Source organism: Dendrobates tinctorius, unplaced genomic scaffold (genome assembly GCF_039654945.1).
Source record: "Dendrobates tinctorius isolate UK_male_01 unplaced genomic scaffold, ASM3965494v1 ptg000032l, whole genome shotgun sequence".
In the NCBI taxonomy this organism is placed as follows: Eukaryota; Metazoa; Chordata; class Amphibia; order Anura; family Dendrobatidae; genus Dendrobates; species Dendrobates tinctorius.
The window spans coordinates 2,837,244-2,849,465 of record NW_027361700.1 but is presented as its reverse complement, the minus strand read 5'-3'; positions in this window follow the sequence as shown (position 1 = coordinate 2,849,465).

Genomic DNA, 12,222 nt, shown 5'->3' with positions numbered 1-12,222 from the left:
GTGTCTCCGCAGTGTTGGATGTTGATCTCCATGAGGTCACTCATCCTTATGTTCATAGCCTTTCACTAGGCATTGCTCCTACTAGCCAGTTTCCTACTCCACACTGATGAGGGGCAATACCCCGAAACAGCTGTCTGTGGATGGATACCATGTTTTGGCATAGGTGGTTTCCTTCATTGGAGACTGCCCTTCCCGTGGTTGTTCCTTCCCGGGGAAAGACCTGGCTAGTCATTGCTTGCGTTGAGAAACATGTGATGGTGTCTCCGCGGCTGTTGATTTACATGCTTTTGCATATTTCCCATAAGGGATGGGGGCATTGCTCTAGATCACTGCGTTGAGAAACATGTGATGGTGTCTCCGCAGTTTTGGATGTTGATCTCCATGAGGTCACTCATCCTTATGTTCATAGCCTTTCACTAGGCATTGCTCCTACTAGCCAGTTTCCTACTCCACACTGATGAGGGGCAATACCCCGAAACAGCTGTCTGTGGATGGATACCATGTTTTGGCATAGGTGGTTTCCTTCATTGGAGACTGCCCTTCCCGTGGTTGTTCCTTCCCGGGGAAAGACCTGGCTAGTCATTGCTTGCGTTGAGAAACATGTGATGGTGTCTCCGCGGCTGTTGATTTACATGCTTTTGCATATTTCCCACAAGGGATGGGGGCATTGCTCTAGATCACTGCGTTGAGAAACATGTGATGGTGTCTCCGCAGTGTTGGATGTTGATCTCCATGAGGTCACTCATCCTTATGTTCATAGCCTTTCACTAGGCATTGCTCCTACTAGCCAGTTTCCTACTCCACACTGATGAGGGGCAATACCCCGAAACAGCTGTCTGTGGATGGATACCATGTTTTGGCATAGGTGGTTTCCTTCATTGGAGACTGCCCTTCCCGTGGTTGTTCCTTCCCGGGGAAAGACCTGGCTAGTCATTGCTTGCGTTGAGAAACATGTGATGGTGTCTCCGCGGCTGTTGATTTACTTGGCCAAAGAGTGTCAGTGCGCCCCTTTAACACATACCACAACTCATGATGCTCCGATACGGCACAGAAATATAGGTATAGTACAATGACAAATACTTCACTGCTTACGTGACATGACTGATCTATTTTAAATTGCACAATAGCTGAAAAAAAGGACAGTATATAACTCCATACAGTATTATGGCCACCACATTGCGTGCCATACAGAATAATGAGCCCCATATATTTCTCCATACAGTATAATTGGTCATGGTCACATATAATGTTCCATACAGTATATGATGAGCTCCACATAATGCTACAGTATATGATGGTCCCTAAGGACGATGCTCCAGTGTGTTATGGGCCCAAATAATGCTCCATATATAATGGGCCCCATTTGTAATGCTCCAGTGTATAATGTGCCCCATAGATGCTGCTCCAGTGTCTGATCTGCCCCATTTAGAATGCTCCAGTATACAATGGGCCCCATGGATGATGCTCCAGTGTCTTATGGGCCTAAATAATGCTCCGTATATAATGGGCCCCTGTTGTGAGTTCATTCTATGGTTCACCAGTTGTGAGTTCTCCTTCCAGACTCCCTCTGGTGGTAACAGGAGGTAGAGAGGCTGATTTGATAGGTGGAGATCTGCCACCTGAGAATGAGGATGACGATTGGATCTCAGGAGTCTCAGATTGGATTTAAGACAGCCGACGCCCTATTCAGTTGCTGGTGATTCCTTCTGGTTTGTCAGCTCTTGGTTTTCAGCTCTGTTCCAGTCATCTAAAGCTAAGTTTTTCTGCTAATGTTCACACTTGATTTTGTTGGTCTATTCAGTTTTTTGGTGTGGTCAGCCAGCCCCTGCTGGGGGCTGTGCTGAACTTCCACTCTTATTTATCAGTATTTTGCCAATTGGCTTTTTGTCCCTTACTAGTTCGGTCTCTTTTTGCTCTGTCTCAGAATATTTCAGAGTGTTGATATAGTGGGAGAAGTCCAGTGACTTCAGGGTTAATTTTGCTATCAGAAGTGTTGGACATGATTTTTGTAGGGTTTTTTGCAGGTTGCAGACAGTGTCTTTCCTTTCCTTTCCTGTCTAGTTAGTTTGTGCCCCATCATTTGCTCAGCCTATTTTCCTGCCTGTGTTTGTGCCTTCATCTTGTTTCACCGTCAATACATGTGTGGGGGCTACCTATTCCTTTGGGGTCTGCTCTGGGGCAGTTAGTTTTCCCTTTCCTTGCTTTAGGCTTATTTAGCCCTCCGGCCGTGACATCGTAGGCACGCTCCACGGCTACTGCTAGTTGTGTGGTAAGATCAGGGATCTGCAATCTGCATAGTTACCAACCTCTCTGGTTTTCTGTGACTTAGCTAGTTTTGCTTTTTTCTCCTCGGTGACCCATTCATAACAGGCCCCATTTCTAATGATCCAGTGTATAATGTGCCCCATAGATGCTGTTCCAGTGTCTGATCTGCCCCATTTAGAATGCTCCAGTATATGATGGGCCCCATGGATGATGCCCCAGTGTCTTATGGGCCCAAATAATGCTCCATATATAATGGGCCCCATTTCTAATGCTCCAGTATATAATGAGTCCCGTAAATGCTGCTCCAGTGTCTGATGTTCCCCATTTGGAATTCTTCAGTATATGATGGGCCTCATGGATGATGCTCTAGTGTATGATGGGCACAGATAATGCTCCATATATAATGGGCCCCATTTCTAATGCTCCAGTGTATAATGAGCCCCGCAAATGCTGCTCCAGTGTCTGGTGTCCCCCATTTGGAATGCTCCAGTATATGATGGGCCTCATGGATGATGCTCCAGTGTATGATGGGCCCAAATAATGCTCCATATATAATGGGTTCCATTTCTAATGCTCCAGTGTATAATGTGCCCCATAGATGCTGCTCCAGTGTCTGATCTGCCCCATTTATAATGCTCCAGTATATGATGGGCCTCATGGATGATGCTCCAGTGTATGATGGGCCCTAATAATGCTCCATATATAATGGGCCCCATTTCTAATGCTCCAGTGTATAATGGGCCCCATAAATGCTTCTCCAATGTCTGATGTCCTCCATTTGGAATGCTCCAGTATATGATGGGCCCCATTTTTAATTAACCCAGGCATGGTATGTGAAAAGAGCTCCATGGAGTAATCTGAAGTGTGTGCTGCCACATCCTTCACTTTTTGTGTGGGTGAAGGACACAAGGAGAGGGGTTGCTCCTGACCAGAAGCCTGCACTGATGACTCAGTGCTTGCATTTTTTTAAACTTCAGAAGAGGAGGCGATAGAGCTGGAGGCTGTTTCAGCAATGTAAGCCAAAAACAGTTCCTGATGTTCCGGCTTTAAAAGCAGTCTACCTACTCCCAGAAAAGGGAGCCTCACAGGCCTTCCAGAGCTACATCATGACGCAGGCTCAACACCTCCTGCCTTAGCTGCTAATCAGTACCAGGTGGTCCCCACGCCCACGTCCTCTTCCACCATACTTCCTCATGTTTTGGAAAATGGACCCAAAATACCAGCAGATATACGGTACTGTATCAGAAGCATACAGCTCTATACAGTCTAGGGATAACAGTAAATCTCCGTATATATTTCATGAGTCATAAACAGACGCTCACAGGCTCAGTATGGATTACCCAATAAAATAAAAAGTTGAAAAAGGGTACAGTATCACCAGATGCAAGGTATATATAGTATAGTGTAAACATTCTGAATCTCCGTATACATTTCAGGAGGCAGACACAAACGCTCTCAGGCCCAGTATGGATTACACAAGAATATGAAAAGCTGTAAATGGGTAATGTAACACAAGCATACAGCTGTATACAGTGTTGGGGTAATCTTAAAGCTCCAAATATATTTCCGGAGTAACAGACAGACTTTCACAGGCTCATTATCGATTACACCAGAATCTAAATAGCAAAAAAGGTTACTGTATCTGAAGCGTACAGCTGTATGGTATATATTTCCGGAGTTACCCTCAGAAGCTCACTCAGTCTGGGTTTGACCATAATAAAAAATGTTGTAAAAAAGATACTGGATAGCAAGATAGCAAGTATATATATTATAGGGTACAATTGAAATCTCCGTATACATAGTCCCGTAGTCACTCTCAGACGCTTACACAGTATGGATTTGACCGTAATACTAAATGTCGAACAAAGGTACTGTATAACAAGATACAAGCTGTATCGAGTATAGGGTAAAAATTGGTATCTCCGATTCACCGTTTCACCGTTTATATAGAAGGCGTAAACCACACATGCTCACTCACTATGGATGATACCGTAATAAAAAATTTTGAACAAAGGTACTGTATCAGCACATACCAGGTGTATCCAGTCTAGGGGTAATTGTAAATTTCCGTCCATACTTCCTGAGTCAGACACAGACACTCACATGCTCACTATGTATTACACCAAAATTTAAAAAGTAGAAAAAGGGAAAGGTATTCGAAGCGTACAACAGTATACAGTGTTGTGGTACTTTTAAATCTCCGTATATATTTCAATCTCAGTAAGCCAGTCCAGACTCCGCTACTGGAAACTACATGGATACAAGTATAGACGGAAAGTCAAGTGATAGCAGAAATTTGGGAATTACTCATCACGGGAAAACCTCCCAGTAGATGTTGCAGAGGTGATGCTGACCCTCAATTACTGTGTCTGTGGAGACAGCAGAAATGGTTCTTTGTGAAGAAAGGATTGCTTTACCACAGTAGCGTGGATCACATCACCGTTACTCGTCTCCATCAAATTGTGATCACAGGGAGAGATGTAGACATTGTCCTCACTACCTATCATGATGTGTCTGGTAATTTTTGAGCACAAAAAACAGAAGCCACAGGCCGTAGGCGATTCTATTGGATTGGCATGAGAGGAGACATTGAAAAATGGTGGCAGGAATGTCACACGTCTGTGACTATCACAACTGTGAAAGGTGATCATAAAGCACCACTGCATCCGCTTGTAAGTTGACATCCATTACAAATGGTAGCCCTTGATCATCTGAAGGTAGAGGCCAGCAGGACAGGCCATAGCTACATCTTAACCATCATCAATCAATACACCAAATTTCTAGTGGCGGTCCCTGTGAAGTATTTAACTGCCCAGACTACACAGCGGTGGAGCAGGGAGAGGTAAGTATTACAACTTGCTAGTGCTGTGGCCATGACCAAGCAGGGGGGGCACACTCGTGGGCGACGGTACTGGCACAGGGCCCCTCATAGTACGCTGGTGTGTCTGATGGCGAGTGGGCCCCCCAACCGTCAGAGACACTGTATTGTACTATGAGGGGCCCTGTGCCAGTGCCGTCGGCTATCAGTGGGCCCATCCACCTGTTCAGAGCAACGGCACTTTCCCGGGTGCGCCTGGTGTTGACCCCAGCCCTTGGGGGGGGTGGGCAGCCCAGTTAGGGAGGTTTAAAAAATGGCATATGTTGATGTGTAGGTTGGACATTCAGCTGCTGCAAATGGCGGAATTGGGCAAGTCCGAGGGAGCGGAGGACAAAAATGAGGCAGTTTTCTGGCAACCTATGTGTCATCAGGGGAAGGTGGGACAAAATCCTTTGAAACCCATGCATGGTTCATTTTAATGAAGGTTAGATCATCAACATTTTGGGTCAACAGACGGGTCCTTTTTTCTGTCAGGATTGATCCAGCGGCACTGAAGACTCTTTCAGATAACACACTAGCAGCAGGGCAAGCGAGCTCCTGTAAGGCATAGTGTTCCAATTCAGGCCAGGTGTCCAGTTTAGAGGCCCAATAGTCAAAAGGGAATTACCTGTGAGGGAGAACATCGATATGGGAGAAGTAGTTTGTAACCATAGTTGACAACTGCTGTCTCCTGTCACTTGTAATCGATGCAGTATTAGCAGTCGTGTGAGCGGCACTTGAGAAATCATTCCACAACATGGTCATTAAACCCCTGTCTCCAATGCCACTTTGGCTGTGTGCTGGGAAAGCCTCAAACGGTTTACCAGAATTGCTTGTTTGTTAGCCAATATTATCTCTAGGTTCTCCTGTGGCATGATGTTGTGTAATTTGCCTTTGTAGCGTGGATCGAGGATGCAGGCCAGCCAGTAGTCGTCATCCTTCATCATTTTGGCAATGCGGGGGTCCCTTTTTAGGATCTGCAAGGCATAATCGCACATGTGGGCCATTGTTCCAGGTGTCAATAATGCACTACCACTGCTGGGTGGAGGAGCACTTTCTGGTAAATCCACATCCCTACAGTCACGCACAAACACAGTACCTGACCTTGGAACGCCAACATTTTCTCTTGCCCCCTGAGCATCCTCCTTCCCAAAATAATCATCCTCCTCCTCTTCCTCTTCTTCCTCCACCTCACCAGGACAGTTCCCTGACCAGACAATGGCTGACTGTCAGCAAGGCTTCCCTCCTCCTCTTCCTCCGCCTGTTCCTCCTCCGCTGCAGACGCCAGATCCTTAATGTGTGTCAAACTTTGCATTAGCAGATACGGAACTGTATCAGAAGTGTACAGCTGTATATGTTTTTTGTGTAACTAACAATCTCCGTATATGTATTTACGGAGTGTGAATCCTTATGGATAAGATATTTTTCGGACTTACTGTGCGCTGCTTGACAAAGTTCAGTGGTACAACATGAAAGGTTTTAACTGTTTAATTCCCAACGCGTTTCGAAGTTTCTAATACTTCTTCCTCAGGGGATGACATGACTTCATCCATAAGGATTCACATTGGCGGCCACGGAGTGGACCTTCGGGCGTGCAGCAGCTGACAGTCGATTTATGTGCTCTTATCTCCCCTGGAAAAGGTGAGTGAATTTCTTATCATTCATTCCTAACACCACCCGGATAAGACCCTATTGCGCTTTCTTATTTCCCTCAGCCTCTTTTATATATTTACGGAGTGTAACACACACACACGCTGATTCTGTATAGTTGTGACTGTAATGCGAACGGCAGATATACAATACTGTTTGAGAATCGGACAGCTCTATACGGTGTCTGTATGGAAAATTGTCAATCTCCGTCTATTTTTATACAGCGTGACACACGCTGTCTCTGTATAGTTTTGACCGTATCAAATGGCAGATATACAAAACTGTTTGAAAAGCAGACAGTTCTATAAGGTGTTGGTCTGGAAAAATGGAAAATCTCCTCGGTTTGTTTTTCCAGAGTCACACACAGATAGCTTGTATTTGTCCGTGATACCAGTTGGTACACGGTAGTGTGTGAGGAGCGTACACCGCTATACGGTGTCTGTATGGAAAATTGTCAATCTCCATCTATTTTTATACGGAGTGACACACGCTGTCTCTGTATAGTTTTGACCGTCATCAAACAGCAGATATACAAAACTGTTTGAAAAGCGGACAGCTCTATAAGGTGTAGGTCTGGAAAAATGGAAAATCTCCTTGGTTTGTTTTTCCAGAGTCACACACAGACAGCTTGTATTTGTCCATGATACCAGCCGGTACACGTTAGTGTGTGAGGAGCGTACACCGCTATATGGTGTATGTATGGAAAATTGTCAATCTCTGTCTATTTTTATACGGAGTGACACACGCTGTCTCTGTATAGTTTTGACCGTCATCAAACAGCAGATATACGAAACTGTTTGAAAAGCGGACAGCTCTATAAGGTGTAGGTCTGGAAAAATGGAAAATCTCCTCAGCTTGTTTTTCCAGAGTCACACACAGATAGCTTGCATTTGTCCGTGATACCAGCCGGCACACGGTAGTATGTGAGGAGCGTACACCGCTATATGGTGTCTGTATGGAAAATTGTCAATCTCCGTCTATTTTTATACGGAGTGACACACGCTGTCTCTGTATAGTTTTGACCGTCATCAAACAGCAGATATACGAAACTGTTTGAAAAGCGGACAGCTCTATAAGGTGTAGGTCTGGAAAAATGGAAAATCTCCTCAGCTTGTTTTTCCAGAGTCACACACAGATAGCTTGTATTTGTCCGTGATACCAGCCGGTACACGGTAGTGTGTGAGGAGCGTACACCACTATACGGTGTCTGTATGGAAAATTGTCAATCTCCGTCTATTTTTATACGGAGTGACACACGCTGTCTCTGTATAGTTTTGACCGTTATCAAACAGCAGATATACGAAACTGTTTGAAAAGCGGACAGCTCTATAAGGTGAAAAGCGGACAGCTCTATAAGGTGTAGGTCTGGAAAAATGGAAAATCTCCTCAGCTTGTTTTTCCAGAGTCACACACAGATAGCTTGTATTTGTCCGTGATACCAGCCAGTACACGGTAGTGTGTGAGGAGCGTACACCGCTATACGGTGTGTGAAAAAATGAACGCTCGGTAACTCACCAGAACAAAATAATAACAGCACACAGCAATGCAGCTATCGGGTAGCCTTAAAAGGCAGCCTAATCACCACCAGCATTGCAGCACACAAAAAAGATCCTCCCCTTTCACTGCACACTAACTGTACGGTGAAAAGCGCTATCAGCAGAAGCAGTTTTTTTGTTCTTCTTCCCTGCCTAACGCTCTCCCTTATTCAGAATCAGCAGCACTTCTCCCTATTCTAAGATTGGCAGAAGTAAGATGGCGGTCGGCGGTCACGGCCTTTTATAGCCACTGTGACACCACATAAAACCAGCCAATCACTTCAATGCCATTCTCTAAGATGGTGGTGGCCGCTGCCCATGTCATCGCGTTGCCCACAGTGTGCGTCCTCCATCATTGGCTGAGAAAAGGTCGCTGGAAGCATTATTTGAAACGCGATTTTGGCGCTCGGCTCGGCGACCCCATGGCCGACCTCACGCTATGGTCGGGTTTCGATCGGCGAAACCCGACTTTAGCTAAAGTCGGCGATTTTTTAATTTGACCGACCCGTTTCGCTCAACTCATTCTAAGTTTTACATTTAGTCCCACTATTTGACACTCATTTTGTGCAGGCTGATCGCTTCTATAGCATGCAGATCTGCATACTATAGAAGCTGTCAGCACTGCAGCTTCTATGCACTAACCTGTGAGACTTCTTGACATGCACTGCACATGACAGGAAGTCTTTCAGCTCTGGAGACCTGAATGTCATCATGACGACATCGGGTCTCCATGGCAGCGATCGGGACCCCGCATCATGCCGCGGGGTCTCCGATCCAAAGGCAGAGGGGCTGTCAGCCCCTCTGCGGGCTCTGGAATGCTGTGATCATGTTTGATCACAGTGTTCCAGGGGTTAAAGTACCGGGAGTGGTCTGTGACCGCTCCTGGCACTTAGTGCCGGGTGTCAGCTGTGAGAATCAGCTGACACCTGGCTGCGATCAGCCACGCTCCCCCCGTGAGCGCGGCTGATCGCCTATGACATAGTATTCCATCCATGGGCATTAAGTCCCAGGGCACATGGACGGAATAGTACCTCCAATGTCAGAAAGGAGTTAAAAAGCAGTGCCGGCGTTAGAGGCAGGCAGACCAGGCAGCTGCCTAGGGCCCCCATTCTTACAAGGACCTCCAGCCAGTGGTGTGCACTAATAGAGACACAACACACGGCCGCTATGGGGCTTGGAGTTGTGCCACCTACCCCGCTACATTCAACTTGTCGGCATCATAGACGCCGATACAGGTGAAAGCAGTGATGGAGGAGAGAGTGTCAGATGACACTCCCTCTCCATCATTCCTCCTCTGCTTCTGACTCAGCGGGCGCATGATGACGTCACTACATCATGCGCCACGATGAGCCAGCAGGGGAGCTGATGAGATGCACTGCAGAAGCCAGAGGAGCGGGGGAAAGGAGAGAGGTAAGTATTATGTGTGTGCTTATGTGTATGCATTATACTCTGTGTAATAGTGCTGATCTGCTGGGCTGCATTATTGTGTGTGAGAGAGGGCTGCATTATTGTGTGTTTGTAGGGGGCTGCATTATATTGTGTGTGTGTAGGAGGGCTGCAATATGCTGTGTGTGTGGGGGGGCTGCTTTATACTGTGTATGTGGGCTGCATTATACTCTGTGTGTGTGGGCTCCATTATACTGTATATGTGGGGCTGTTGAATTATACTCTGTGAGGGAGCACTGCATTATACTTTGAGGTGGGCTGCATTGTACTCTGAGGGGGAACTGCATTATGCTCTATGAGGGGACTTTGCATTATACTCTACTGGCGGGCTGCATTATACTCTTTTGGGGGACACATTGTAATGTGTATGTGTGGTGGTGTAGACTTATACTCGATGATAGAGCACTGCATTATATTTTGAAGGGGGGTTACATTGTACTCTATAAGGATACACTGCATACTCTATGAGAGGACGCTGCATTATATTCTATGGGGGATTGCATTTTACTGTATTGGGAGCTGCATTGTTCTCCATGGGAAGGCTGCATTATACTGGGTGTGGGGGGGGCTGCATTATAATGTGTGTCTGTGTGGGGGGCTGAATTATACTGTGTTTGGGAGGGCTGCATTATACCGTGTGTGTGGGGGCTGCATTATACTGTGTGTGTAGGGGGCTGCATTACACTGTGTGTGGGGGTTGCATTATACTTTGTGTGGGGGGGGCTGGATTATACTGCGTGTGGGGGTGTATTCCATTAATTTGGTGTTTTATCATTTAAATTAATCATTGTATAATAAATTTGTGTCATATCCAAGTGGTGCCTTCTTTAAAGCCGTATACGAACCTAATTGCTAAACAGTTGGCAATACAACACATATACAAAGAAAGCAGCCCAGTGAGTGACACATCATTGAGTCTTTGCCCCCACATTATACTGCTCTCAAATGAGATAGTTAAATCCTGGTGACAGATTCCCTTTAAAGGCATCCTTCTCTAATAAATTAATGTTCATTCTTGGCAATAATGACAGACTTTTTATGGACAATATTGACAGGTTTGGCAGATGTTGTAATGTGTTTGGGAACACTGGCTGACTGAGTTTGGGAGAGATGTTTATCATGCATGTCCAATTTCAGACTATCAGGCTATTGTTCTCCCAGAGATAAGACACTGGCTGACAAGGCAATCGGTGGCTTTCTCATAAAGAACAAAGGAGCACTCGGCCAAGCGAGAAAGTTGACTGAGATAACTGTAGTCTAAACATTCAGCCTGTAAGAAACCCTTGTCCCTTTGCGGTAAGGTTTGATTTGCGGTCCCTAAACACCCTGTTATGGTACCCTTGAGTGTGTGTGTGTGTATGATCAGGGGTTTTACTGTTTATCGCTTTTCAGGCCACAAGTGGTTCGACGGTATGGGGAGTTTGAAAGTACGGTATGTAACAAATCAATGAAACCAAGATTTGTTTTAAAAAGATTAAAAGTTCTTTACTGGAATTCTTCAAATAGGATTTCAACAATTGATAGCAGGCACAGTACTAGTTTCTACACATTTCTTCTGCATAATGCAGAGGGAAAGTATAGACACAATTAAAGAGTGTCAGGGTACTTCTCAAGGTTTGCGGCTCTGTTCCTACTTTCTTTATCCTCCACTGCAATTAGGGCCTGACATTCCTTCCTGGACAGAATAGGACTCCTCTAAACCTCCATGTTATGTGAAGCTTAAGGGGCTCACTGGGTGAGGTGGATCCTCTAAGCCCAAGGTCCAGGTGGGAACATGGGCCACAGGCATCGGTGCAGCATCCAGATGGAGCACGTGGAACATGGACACATAGAATGTAAACTAGAAATTTAGTAAAGTCCAGGAAACCACAGACAGACAGCAGAGTTACTGAACATCTCGTGCAGATAGTAAAGTTATTCAAGAGCATAGGCAAACAGGAGGAGTCATGGAGACGCAGGCAGGTAGCAGACAAAACTCCAAAGTGACAAGAAAAGTCTAATACCATGGAAGCAGCACATAGTCAGTAAGATGTCCTGAAAACTAGGGCTGTGAAGTCGGTAAGCCAAACCTCCGACTCCTCAATTTCCATGACTCCGACTCTGACGACACGACTCCGACTCCCTCTTACATGGCTCTTGTTTAAGTTTTAGTGATAAACTTACTGTAGTAAAATGGTAACATCAGGCTTTTAATCATTATAATGATACAATAATCAAGCCATTTAGTTAGAACATAAAATATATTTATTGGTATACAACTTTAGAACAAAAAAACTTTTGCATATTTCCAATTTATTATACACTATGAAGTAAGTGGAAAAAACCAGTTTTCAACAAAAATGTACTGAATAACATTTGTGCAGTCTATGAATTTGTTCTGAGAAATAGTATTGCCTCCATCAGATCCTCCTTCATAGATGACCTCAAGTCTGACCTAATTAAGGCTATTTATTTTCTAATAGCAGTGTA